At 37.9% G+C, this 14,077-nt stretch overlaps 1 protein-coding gene across 7 annotated transcripts in view; it reads right to left on the bottom strand.

Moving 5' to 3' along the window:
* The window catches only part of ADD3 (adducin 3), a 122,557-nt gene that overhangs the window by 52,614 nt on the left and 55,866 nt on the right, over positions 1-14,077 (bottom strand). Inside the window, exon 1 of one of the 7 annotated variants that reach the window (XM_082408302.1) lies at positions 1,515-1,588. The exons of 5 other annotated variants lie outside the window; for them this stretch is intronic. The gene's annotated coding sequence lies outside the window, so the exon portion shown is untranslated. Of the gene's footprint in view, positions 1-1,514; positions 1,589-14,077 lie in introns of those variants that run through there. One more of the 7 variants, XM_082408305.1, reaches the window with a different exon arrangement.

The following is a 14,077-nucleotide window of genomic DNA, read 5'->3' as shown; positions in this document are numbered from 1 at the left end:
TGGATTGAAACACATTTTTTAAAAATAAATCAGAACAGAAAATATAGCAGTGTGTGTTTTGCACTGTTAAGAGAAATTTATTTTAGAGATTAAGTGGTGTGTATGTGGTACATGTATTGGGTCGTGATGCAAAATATATTAAAAAAAAAAAAAAGATTGAAAGCCACTTACCCAAGGCTATACAACTAATAATTGTACACTGAGTATAACAGGCAATGTTTAATAAATGTCTACATGACACCTGTGGCAAGAGGTTCACCTAGTTCCTGCTTGAAAATTTATTTTCTTGTTGAGGACATCACTTATATACTAATTCTACTGCTCAGATATTAAACAGTAAATTTCCAAAATTTCTGATATATACAATTTATTTGAAGCAAAGCTTTAGTTTTCATGTCATTTGTAAGAATGACAAATGCCTTGGTGCCTCTTAATTCCCAGCCTAGTGCTTTTTTGTATGATATCAGGCTTTTACTTTATTCTTACATCCTTGTGATGTTAGAAAATAGCTAAACACATTACTACTACCAAAGAGTAGTAATTCAGCCAAGAAGAAGCTGAAGCAAGGAAATCCTAGGAAGTTTAAGTCCAGAAAGGATGACACAATGCCACCCCTGCAAGCTTTACAGAAATCTGCCGTTTTCAACCCGCAGCTTTAGATTTCAACTAAGGCAAATGATTCAACTTGCTTGTACTGAATGGGTGTGTTTGCCCCACAAGGGGACACAATGAACACGCAAGAGAGGAAGACAACAGTACAGACATCACAAAGCACAACCTCTCTCCCAACGTGCCCACTTTGATCAGTGCGTAATTAAACACTTCACAGGCATTTAAAACCCAACTACAAAGAGAACTCCAGTATGCGAGAAGAAAGGTTAGACCCATTTGCAAAGAAATATTGCTGAATGTGGACCTCACTGAATAACAATCAATCTCCTATAGTTCAACTTACCGTTCACGTCACAAACTCTAGAAAGAACACAGAGGCACAGACAAGGCACAGAGCAGAACTTTGGGCTGCAGCCTTCCCCAACTCCTCTGACAAATACCCAACAGCAGGAGGACAAAGCATCATTATGACAGAAATAAAGGCTCTTTAGATGCTGCCTTTTTTTAATTCAATGAACCCACTCTTACACACAGAGTTCATGCCACGATGTCTCGAAATACAGTATTGCCAGATTATGCTATTAATGAGTCCAATAAATTCAGTGAAATATTTTTAAGCATTTTTATCTTAAATAACTAGCACATTTGAGAGACTACCAGTATTTTCCTTAAACAGTCAATGTCATCCCCCAAACAATTAAGAACAATTCAGTAAACAGTTCAAGGGGGGTAAAAAGCGAACTAACAGGGAAAAATTTAAGTGAGTGATAAAGCCACAGGCTCCTCCCCAAGAAGAATATTGCACGTTGCTAGCAGCTGGCACAAAATTAACCATCTATCTTATCTATGCTTCCCCCTAAGCTGTGAGCTATCGGTATTACAATAGACAATTTTGTACTTACTTATTAAGAAGAATGGAAGCTGCCGCACATATCTTAAGCTGGTTTTTGTGTGGCAATTCTGATGCAACGCTGCCCTAAAAATGAACTTTGTTTTAAACAGTGAGATATCCACACGGTGCGGTTAGAGCAGGGGTGGAGCCCACTCTGGGGGAAACAACACACCCAGGCCGACTTCAGTGAGAGCAAACGGCACGTTAATGTTGCCACAACGTTTTTCAGTGCCTCAGAGTCAAAATTAATTGGGTTAAACCCTCTTCATAGAAATGGGGGGAAAGTTCAGCTTTCCTGCCATGGAATGAAATATAGACATTTCTTTTTCGTGAGGAAAGTAAAGATAAAATGCAAGGTGGATCACGCAGCTCAGCCAACAAAATGTTAGGTGGAAGTGGACTACTGTAAAGGAAGTCCAACCATGCCAACTGCTAAGTTTAGCAACAGCAGCTTCTGCATATCTCAAGGTGTCAGCAACACTGCTCTAGAACTTGACTTTGGCCTAGATGGCCAAGACAGGGGACCTGAACATTATCAAGCATTACCTATCCTTCTCTACCAATGCTCTAGTTCTCCTGGCAATACAGAAACAATAAAAGCATTTTCTTATCAACTAATTAGCAAGAATTGCCTTCAAAAATAAGGGATTTGACTGATGCTTTAATATTGAAATAAACACATAAAAGGGGAAATCATTTTGATGAAAATCATTAATACGCATACTATGCTTTAAAAAATTTGCAATCACCCACTTTTGCAAATAATTCCATAAGTTTTGATTTTTAATTTTTTTCTGATTTATTTCCAAATAAGATATTCAGGAGGATGTATACGTACTGTCTAAAAATCTTTCATAGCGTTTAAAATTTCAGTTATTGAAACTATTATTAAACATCCGATTATTGTTCAAAATGATTTTAATCAATACTACTTTCTGTATGCACATTCAGAGACGCACCAACAGTTACTTTTAACTGAACTCCTATAACCCATGAAATAAAAAAATAGGTTTCTCAGTAGAATACCCAAGCATGTAAAAAATAAGCTATATAATCATTTACATAGAATTTAAAACAAACAATGGAAAAAGCTTTGGGAGAAGACCAGGAAAATATTTTTAATGATACATGTTGTCACATTACCCTCTCCAACTGCTACTCCCTCACACTGGAACAATAAATCAGTCTGGAGTATTGAATATTTCAATATTTTGAGAGATGGCCTAGAACACCCTCTTTCAGCATCCTGCGGGTAGGTGCTGACTGATTTCGTCTGTTGTTGGATTATGAGGTCACTCTTGCCATGATAAGTTAACCCGTTCCAAAATCCTCCTTTCATAGTCCAAGTGCCTGATATAATTATTTTTTTCATCCATATATATAATTATGAATTGCCTGCTGCCATCCCTTGCTCTTCCCCACCTAACCCCCAAACTGAACAACTCAAAGGTAGCAGTTGGATATTACATTTGAAGAATCCCATCTTGATACTTTCTGGATTTGCACTGCTGGAAATGTCTGTTTTCAAGTCAAACTTCACTTTCACAGCTGCAAAGGAAATGACAAGAGAAGAAAAACACAGCCAATACATATCAGCAATTAATTCCATCCACAACTGCCCAGCTGTTTGTGCATGGAAGAATCAGTCTGTTTCCTTTTGGGGCTTTCACCACTGAAAATTGATACTGCATATTCAGAGACACAAGCTGTTTGTAACATGTCAGGAATGTGCACAAGATCACACAGAGTTGAAGAGACAAAATGAAATCCAGATCTAGTTTTCTTGGGACTTGCCAGTATTATTTCATAGCTTAAAAAAAAAAGAAAGAAAGAAAGAAAAGAAAAAGAAACCATAAAAACACCTCAATCACAGAGAGAGGAAAATACACACAAAAATATTATCCTGTCTGAATATCACCCTACCAATAAGGAGGAAAATCTGCCAATGACATCAGATTTAGTATCAAGAACAGACACTCTGATTTATTGGCATAGACAAGGTGTGACACTGCTCGGAATCCGCATGTCCCTAGTACACTAAATCCAGCCAATACTTTCTGGACTACACAGCTGCCTGCCCAATGTGTAGTTAGTCCTCAAAACAAAATCCTTATAAACGTGAGAGTTGTTGGGAACCAATGCTTTCACCAGTCATGTAGAAAAGCAAGTTTTTCTTGGTTAGTTCTGACATTATTTGGCACCTACAAATACCTGCCCGTTTCAGGGATTCAGGTAAATTTACAGATCCAATCTTCTAGTGTAACAGTCAAGTAATCAAATTTCTCCTTTCCTCTCCCATTCAGTTTTGTGGGTTTTAAATAAAAATACTCTCTACTGAGTGCCAGAGACTCGTGTGCAACTCAAGAGGTATTCTATCCCCTTCTCTCCCTGCACTCCAACTCCAATTTTATCTCAAAATGTCTGTTTCACTTAAGTCTTGTAAAATGTCGTTTTGTTACATTGTATTTTCAAATATACAGTGAGTCAAATAACTGTGTTTTCAGTATGTAAAATGACTTGTGGTTAATTATTGTCCTGAAAGTTAGAGAAAAGAAAAAGATGACATTTTTAGAACAAAATAATTCAAAACATATTTAAGCTATTTTACTGTTTTTTTTTTTATATGACACTAGGTATCCCATGATTGAATTCATTGTTCTAAGCACCTCCCCTCTCCCCTTTTGCTGCACAAGAGTTCACGTACTCCTAATGCCAGTATATTTTCAAGCACAACTTGGATGGCACACTCAATTTGGGCACCACTAGGGGATAGGGCTTAACCAGTGAAAAGAAGAAAAGCTCTCTGCTCCAAGTATGAGAGAGACATTCTGTAATCTTCAGAATGAAGATGCTCTCAAGTGCCAGAACTCAAACCAGCACAATGAGAAGCTGTCTCCAACTAAAGTGCTGTGAAAGCACGAAGTGTGATTTGTTAAAGAAATAGAAGGCATCTCAAACAAGTGGTAGACTGAAAACAAAGCACAAAACCAAAAAAGGGTTTTTTCCATAACAAACACCATCTGATCGAGGATATATCTGGGGTAGGAAAGGGGAGGAGAAGAAAAGTTTAACCTTTGGCTGATGGTGACACTAACTTATAGAAATATGGTATAACTATTAGTGACTCAAACAGCCACAGAGACGAGCTTTGCTTGGCAAACTTCAGCTCTGTGGGACACAGACTAGTTTGAAATGTCTAAGGGAAGGAACTTCCCCACCTACAAGGTTGGCTGAGGAAAGAAAAGGTCTCTCTGAGCTGTTGAAATCAGGTCACTTAAACTCATGATAGTCTAACTAGAGCCTTGGGTAGCATTAACAAAGACCATTCAGGAGAGGAGGCTGGAGATACGAAATTGTCAGCTCATATTTAAAGTGATTTTTTTCCCTCAACAATTTATTATGATAATATTTAATACTAATATATATGGATTTACTATTTTATTCTTAAACATTTTACATATACAGCAAATTTGAAAGAATTTTACAGTAAGCACCATGTATGCACTAGCTAGATTCTATCAGTAACACTGTACTATACTTATTTTATCACATATCTCTTCAACTACCCATTCATCTTACCATCCATTAATCTATCTCACCTTTCGTGCATTTAAAGTAAATTACAAGCATTAGTATACTTCCCCCAAATACTTCAGCACACATATCATTACCTAGAGTTCAGTATTTGCTTATCGCTTTTTTCTTTTGATGTAAAATGTACATACAATGAAATACAGAAATCGAAGTGTACACTTGTATAACCCCAACTCCTGTCAAGATATAGAACATTACCTTCACCCCAGAAAAGTTCTCTCATGCCTCTTCCCAGGCAATCCCCTTCTCCCACATTCCCAGAGGCAATCACTATTTTGATTTTAAAAGTGATTTTAAACAACTCCAAGTAGTCATGCCTTCGCAACCTGTGCATCAGAACATTCTCCACTACGTCACATAACTTATACTTGGCTGAACAAAATGATCAGATATGAACCAAATAGATGGAAGGAGCCAAAGAAGAAATCATAAAGTTAAAAAGAAGTGTAGACTCATCTGCTCCAATTACTCAATTTCTTAGGTGAAGGAAACAAAACTTACAAAGTTTTGGCTGCCTGTACCAGTCATCCAACTACTCAGTAATTTATTGGGTGGACCTAGTCTAAGGCTCTTAGGCAGCAGCCCTACACTTCATTTTAGGGTGAAGAGAACAAACTTTGGAGATAATGCTGGTTCAGAGGAAGAGCTCAACCACTTACAGGCTATACATCTTAAACAAGTTTTTTGGTTTTGTTTTTTTTAAACTCCTTTGAGTCTCAGTTTTCTCATCTGCAAAACAAGGAAAATCTTAATTCATAAAGTTTTATGGATTAAAAGAGATAACATTTGTAAAGTGCCCGGCATATTGTAAGTGATCAAAGGAAGGAAACACAGGAAGTGGAGGGAAGATTGACAATACGAAGCACAGTTCAAGAATATGCACTTTCACATATTGTTTCTAAGTCCTTGTGCTACCCCGACATTTGCTCTCATTTTGCATATATATGCAAAGAAAATAACAGCACTGCGGCAAGCCGTTTTTCACATCTAAAAAAAAAACAAAGGCTACTCCTTTTCTGTTTGCCTTTATGACAGAACTGGAGTGGTGGGGGGAGAGACGCACAGACTTTTGACTTCATGGTGACTATATGTACCTTATATCCTTACCTGTCTTTGCATAAACAGCTCCCTTTGCCTGGACTGATCTTCCTTTTATCCACCAAATGAGACGGTACAGTTAAAATCTAACCTACTTTCCTGATTTACTCAGAACAAATTTAAAGCTCCTTCATCTGTGTTTCCATAATGCTTTAAATAACAGCATTACAGAACTCCTCATCCCAGCAGGCTGCTTCCATGTGTTTCCCCTACTTGAATGGGAGCGCCTCTGTATCCCAAAGCCTAGCACAGAGCTTAGCACACTGAAACCATCCGTAAGTATCTGCTGAATGGATATGCCTGGGTAAATCCGTATTCGGTTACGGTCAAAGTAGCAAAACAACTAAGTCTGAACACTCACCAAAAAAGGAAAGCAAAGTGCCAGAAAAATGGGGGGCAGGGAGATGATCACAGGGCATATTAAAAGGCATGAAATTTAGAAAAGATTAAAAGCCAACTGTGGACTTCCCTGGTGGCGCAGTGGTTAAGAATCCGCCTGCCAATGCAGGGGACACGGGTTCGAGCCCTGGTCCGGGAAGATCCCACATGCCGCGGAGCAACTAAGCCCATGTGCCACAACTACTGAGCCTGCGCTCTACAGCCTGAGAGCCACAACTACTGAAGCCTGTGCATGCCTAGAGCCCGTACTCCGCAACAATAGAAGCCACCGCAATGAGAAGCCCCCACTAGCCGCAACTAGAGAAAGCCTGCGTACAGCAACGAAGACCCAAGGCAGCCCAAAATGAATGAATGAATGAATGAATAAAATAAAATAAAAAAATAAAAGCCAACTGTGTGTAAACTTTTGTGTTCTCAAAGAAGTGACTGCCACTAAGCAGCTGAAGTGACACTGGAATAATTCAGTGTGCTGTGTGCTTTATATACTTATCCCATGCACCACCCACGACAACCCTATCAGGCAGTACTATTATGCTCCTTTTATAGATGAGAATACTGAGACTCAAGCAGGTTAAGCAAATAAGGTCACACAACTAGTGGCAATGGAGATAAAAAGCAGAGTAGTGATGTTTCATTACAAGTCATTTTCATATTAGGCCTATTTTACACACAGCGTGGGGAGGCTCTGCATTAAAGAAGACCCAAACAGTTGAGGGGTAACCAAACCGTGCAAGAGATTCAACAGAGGGAGCAAAACTCAATGGCAGAAAAAAAGGCCTAGACAAAAAACAAACCAAAGCTGAGGTGATAAGAGGTGTGTGACTTCTACGTAGGAGTTATTTTCACAGAACAGTTCGCCGCCCGGAGTTATGAAACATAAGCCAGAGATGGCCCGAGAACATGCAGGAGTGCGAAAGAGTAGCTCTTACTCTCGGCATGGCTTTTTTTCCCCAAACTAATTGTTCTCAGAAGTGATAATACAACATGGATAACTCCTTGATAAAAATGCTGACCATGGTGTTCATGCTTCAGAAGATAATGAGAGCCTTGCCAAGTTGGTGAAATGAACTCTTCTCTGCAGGCATCTCTGGCTACATTCTGTAGTTTCTCCTTTAGGAATACCCTGGTTTTGCCTCCCTTGCAAAGATGGATTTATGAAGGAAAGCTTCCTAGAAGCCTCCACCTTGAAGTTTAAAGCCTCAAGTCCCACAGCCCTCTGGCTTACCTCCAACATAGCACTCATTACACTGACTCACAATTGGCTGTTCACGGATATAGCTCTCACATGTGCTGTGGGAACCTGCAAGGCAGGGTCCCTCAGGACCTAGCACAGGGCAAGTTCAAAAAATATTATGGACGGTAAATGAACAATGTCCTTTGCCTATTTAATATTTGATAGATGGTTATCTGTCAAAAGAGGTAATACAGGCTTTAAAGAGGAAGCAATTATAAAAAAGTCATATTATAGAAAAGGTTGGGGATAACTCAGACTTGGTTAATGTTCAAAACAGGTCTTTTTTTCTGGATTTAAAAGAAATGTATTCAACATAACATACAATGATTGGCGAGTTAAGTCTAATGGAGCTGAGGCTGAAATTCAGTAAAACACTGGGTCTAAGATTAGGCATGATCCCAATTTAAGACAAAAATTAACCGAACTAGTGAGCTTATATTGTATCTGAAGGTTGCCAAACTCCAAGTGGAAAAAAATGTGACTTTGACTCAACTATGGCATAATACTTCCAAAAACAATGCATTTCATTAACCACCCCTTAAAAGATGGCAAAGACTACACGAAAAGAAAAAAACACAGAAAAAAGTGAAGAATAAATATTTACGTGCTATTAAAAAACCTGCATTCACAAATAATTTTTGCTTTGAGAAAAAGTCCAAAAACAGAACAGAAAACAAGCAAAAATAAAATGTAATATGGCCATGCAACATATGAAACATTCATGACACGTGCAATTTCTTGTTAAAAGTATTACTTTTGTTTTGATCTGCACCATCTAAGGGTATGGGACTATGCAGCCATTTTTTAATTGTTGCTTTTTCTAAGTATGAGGAAAAAACTCTTTAGTTGGAAAAATATGTGTCATATTTCAAATGACTTACCCAGTAAAAAAAGACATACCAAATTAGTTTTTTAATCTTGGGGAATTTAAGTATTCTCTTCCTTCCAGATTCAAGTACTTAGCTTCAAAGACTTCTAATAAGACAGGTAGGAGGCCAAGCTGACAAATCACAGGATTTACAGGACTAACAATCTTACTTCTCCAGGATCAAGCTCTGGAGCAGGGGTCTAGCATCCGTGGCCTGTTAGGAACCAGGCCACACAGCAGGGGGTGAGAGGTGGGCGAGTGAGCAAAGCTTCATCTGCTGCTCCCCATCGCTGGCATTACTGCCTGAATCATCCCCCTCCCCCAACCCCACGGTCCGTGGAAAAACTGTCTTCCAGGAAACCAGTCCCTGGTGCCAAAAAGGTTGGGGACTGCTGCTCTAGAGCACGTGCTGCCCAACCATGACAAGAACCACATCCCATCCTCTAAAACTAAAACAGCTCTGAGTCACCAAATCCTATCATAAGCTCTTTCCAAGACAGGGCAAGAGACAGGTTTAGGAATTTTCTCCCCATCTTCACTCCCATTCCTCAACGCCTCAGTGAAAGTATCCATGGATGGTTGGTAGATTTGCCAACTTTCTATTTCCTCAGGCAAACTGACAGCATGCATGATAGGAGGTTTAATTAAAATAAAAACAAACACAAAAACAAAAGTAGTCTATAAACACATCTCTTCTTTGCATCTGGAGACACTTCAGTTTACTGCATCATACTTCCTGCCCCCAAATATTACTAAAGTTGGAGAATATCAACTTGTTCTGTGCCAAATCTATACTATACTGATTTTAATCTACTCTGATTTTAGATTTTAAAAAATTATCTGTAAATTCTAAGTAGGTTAGTCAATTCATCAACTAATTTCTCTACTTTTCTGCTTAAATTCATTTATTCTTTGAACAACAACTCATTCAACACCTATCATGTGCTACAACTGAGGAGGTGGTACAGTTGGAGAATGCAAGACATGAATGAGACATGATCCCTGATTCTAAAATACTAGCAACTTAGTGGGTTCGGGGAGGAAGAAGGGAGAGACAGTTTCTTAAAAATTTATATAGTATACTGTATTATTATAGATGTATTACAAACTCAGAAAGGAGCCAATATGAAAGATTCCTGAGAAGTTGCACTGGAGTCTGGTCTTAAAAGGATGAGTAGGTATGAGGGGTGGGGGGTAGACAGATATGCAAAGCAGCATACTTAATAAACCTGTCCTTTATCACATGGTTTTACTTTAAATAAAAGTATTACAGATTGCCATTAATACAAAAAGGAAATCAAAATTGTCACTAGTTAACAGCTTAACAGTGGTTCATATAATTTAAGCTAGAGGAACCCTACAATCTACTAGCAAACCATATAGTTTTGTACCATGTGCTTTTGCTTTCACCCTAATCTTTTGACTTGCATGCTAAGAAAAGAAACTCAAAAGCCATTTATATCCTTTCTTGGAACAATGCTTGTTCTTACACTGCACTAACCAATGACTTAGAAATAATTAAGACCAATTATCTTGAAGCCAGTCCAACTGCAATCTGCCACCGTATCATCATGAAAGGAGGCTTAAGAATGCCCTAGGTTAACACAAAGGTCAGTAAACAAAGACTTGGTCCACCTGGCACAGATATACCACACCCTATGAGCTCAAAGCCTTAATGGTATCAAGTATAAAGCATGGTTGATTCAATGGGAGGGGCTAGGAAAAAAAAAAGAAAAACACAACTGATCACAAGCATTGTGTTTGTAAGGCACCTAAATGCTCAAGTTCACTGGCCCAGAAAGATGCTGATACATACGAGAAAGATTACTTTTGTGGATTGGAAAATTTGGCTAAGCTGATGAAAGGTGAAAAGAATGCCATGTTAAATAGCTGAGAATAGACCACCCATTTTGATCAAGTTACTACTGATGTGAAGATGCCGTAAAGTTAAAATTTAAGATATGTTTCCACATCAAAGTACACATAAGTAACAAATCTCCCATTTTTATGGAGAATATTATGAAGATCATTTACAATGCACACTATATGACAACCTGAGTGAAAAAAATCTAAAACAGAAAAATTAAAGTAGGATTACTTACATTATGTGACTTCTTTATTCTAAAGATTCCTTTGCCAGGTTCTTTTAAATAGTAATCTCCCCTGCATTTAATATATTAGGATACAGCCAATTTTTTAGCGCACATATTTTACGTAAAGCAAGCACTATCTGTACTTTATATTCATGAATTCACACATATAATACCTAAGCTCTGACAAAAAAGAAAAAAAAGACCTCCTGCAAAATGTTTGAACTGAGAGGTTTAATCCTAGTGTAGGAATTTCTCAATGAAACATGTATCTTTGGACAGTGTATAAGTAACTTCCTCAAAATATTTAGAGAAAAGGGAAAAAAAAAAAACCTTATGAGAACTGCTCTTGAGCCTTTGAGAAGGGAGGTGACTAGAGCAGTATAAAAACTGGGTGGAAGAGGAAAAAGGAGGGGCTAAGACAGTAGATGAAGAGACAACTAAGGAGCCAAGAGATAAGGAGGATCAAGTAACTGCTGCAGCAGTCTGAGGCCGGCACACCCACACGGAGCTATGCGGCTTATTTCAAGGGGGTGGAACACTGAGCAAGTGAACAATTTTGGTTTTGTTTAACTGAAAGGTTGAGCAATCCTACAAATGGGAGAAGGAAAAAGGGGTGTTTTTCTAATATAGAAAAAGTTAGGATATAATAAATGGCTATCATGTTTAAAACTATTAAACGAAAAAGAGAAGTAAATACCTTATACATGAAAATGAAAAATTGAGACCTTTGAGGAAAAACACTATAAAGTCCATGTAAATCCAGAGCCACGTCATTTATTGATTGTCACGATAAAGCTTTTTATCCTGTGGACTACACCATCCTTCAAACAACAAGATGCCGGCAAAGTATACTGACAAGAATTTGGGGGGATGTGCATCAGTGTAGTTTTTCTTCAATCCAACTTTTGATTTGGCAGCTTATAGAAACAATTCTCAATGGCTGAGTTTCAAAAACTTACTCCAAGATAAGCAGGACTGTGACTCCAGTGGGCTATTTCCAAGTTGCCAAGCCATTAATCTAAAACAGCTCTCGAGTCCTTTAAACTGATTCCTGCTGGTCCAATATAATAAATGACATGATGTTTTAAATAAAAAGGGGAGAGGGAGGGGAAAAAGAAGGTCCAAACAGTACCTCTGAAGTTGCTGTTAAGTTAAAAAAAACCACAAAAAACTGGAAGTGGGAAGCAATAAGATAATACACATTTACTACTATATTTTTCAATCATGTGGCTAGAAATTACAGAACGGATTTTGGATAGGCCTTCTACCAGAAGCAAATTACTTTCTTCAATTTAAAGTTTAACAGCTATTTATTACATTTGCTACACTCTCAGAAATGAAAGCTGATGACAACCCCCCCCATAAGAGATATTTCAAGCTTTTTGCAGATGATTTACTACATTAATCACATCTCTTCATTCGTCTGGGCATTAATGAATACCTTCCTACAGGAATTGGAAAAGGGATACTGCATAGTCAAGTGTTTGCCTTTGTCATGACACAAAAGATGTACCTGATAAACCAGTAAATCAGTGCACCTAGATAACCAGTAAGCCATCAGTGCACCTAGACCTAGTGTTTTTAGTACAGTCAGAACAGAGCAACCAGCTGCAGCTTTAGCATTCTGACTCGTTGGTTTAACAACAAAAATCTGTAGGTAAGGCTCAAAGGAGCAAACCTCTCTCAATATAAAGTCATTACACAGATCATACCACTATTAAGAAATACTCATGGAACTATTCTTTTATTTCAGTAATTTCAAAAAAACTAGACATTTAATTACATCGCAAAGCAATATAAACAGCTTAAAACTTATGAAAGAATTCCTAATCAGAGTCAGTCAATTTACCAGGGTAAACTGGATCAAAAGGAAAAAGTAAAAGTTGCCTAGTCTTCTGAAAATGATGTTATGAAGAAAAAATTGCTAAATTAGAAATCAGGTTTTCTTCAAGTCACAACTTACAGGGGTAGACAGAAAGAGAGTTCTTTCCAGAAAGTAGGGAGTTGTTATTAGACCTCCCTGCCACCACCCTCCTCTCAAAAGTCAGAATCCTGAAGGGTAATACCCTCAGTTAAAAGGTAGACAAAAAAAAAAAAAAAAATCTGTCCACAAACAGAGGGAATTTAAAACACACACACACACAACCACCAAAAAGCCTTATCTGTCTTCTCCAGAGCACTGAGTGGGAAAAGAAAAATCTCTCCTGAGAATCTGTAACAACAGAGGTCTATCCTCCCAAGAACTCGGGATTTGAATTTACACACCATCATGGTCCACAAAACCCCACGCCAAGAGAATAACCTGAAGTGGTCTTACACCCCCACCAGACACCTGGCGAAAAGGAAACATATATTTCGAGAAAGGTGCTCTCAAAAGTGGGCTACCTAAGGATTCCCACAGATAAAATCCTGCCAAGTTCAAAATTCAGAATTACAAAGCACATGCGTAAACAAACCACATTAAACAAAAGTCAGCAGAAACAACAGAATAGAATTTGACACCTCCCCCAAGCCCAGAACTGCAGACAATAGAATACTGAGACATAGACTGTAAAATGAGTATTTTCACCATGTTCAAAATCCTTAAAGATAGAATTAGAAGCATGAGAAAGAAACAAGATGTTATAAAGACCAGTAGATTTGAAAAGTTACTGAATAATTGAAAAAAACGTAATGAATGGAATAAACAGTAGACTAGACCCAAGTGGAAAGAGAATAAGCTGGAATACAGATTTGAAAAAACTAGCCAGACTGAAGCACAGAGAGACGGAATATGTAAAAGAGAGGCTAAGAAACATAGAAAATAAAGAAGTCCAACATACTGGAATTCCTAAAGAGGAAATAGGACAGAGGTCATGTTCGAGGAGATCATGCCTAGAAGTTTTCCACAGCTGTCCAGAGACAAATCATCTGTAAAGGACTGACAATTAGATTTGCAGTAGACGTCAAAAGAAAAAATAAATATATGTCGTGAGACAAATAATATTTACAAAGCGCTGAGAGAAGATAACTGTCAGTCTAGAACTGCATATCGAACAAAACTATCAAGAGTAAGTAAAATAAATCACTGTCTCACTAAAGTGTTCGATAAGCTCATTAAAGGAACTTTCAATTTCAGAAAGAAATTAAAACTGGAAGGAAGAGCTGAGATGGAAGAAGGAGTGAGGGAAGAAATTGGTAAACAAGTGAGTAATTTCAAAAATGTTATATAAAACAATTCCAACAACAAATGTAGGGGGTTAAAACAAGAAAGAACTAAAACCCCATCACATAAGATTGGAATGGAG

The sequence above is a fragment of the Balaenoptera borealis genome, assembly GCF_965194805.1.
Source record: "Balaenoptera borealis genome assembly, chromosome: 10".
Taxonomy (NCBI): Eukaryota; Metazoa; Chordata; class Mammalia; order Artiodactyla; family Balaenopteridae; genus Balaenoptera; species Balaenoptera borealis.
Note: the sequence above shows the minus strand (reverse complement) of the source record. Positions and strands in the feature narration are given on the sequence as shown.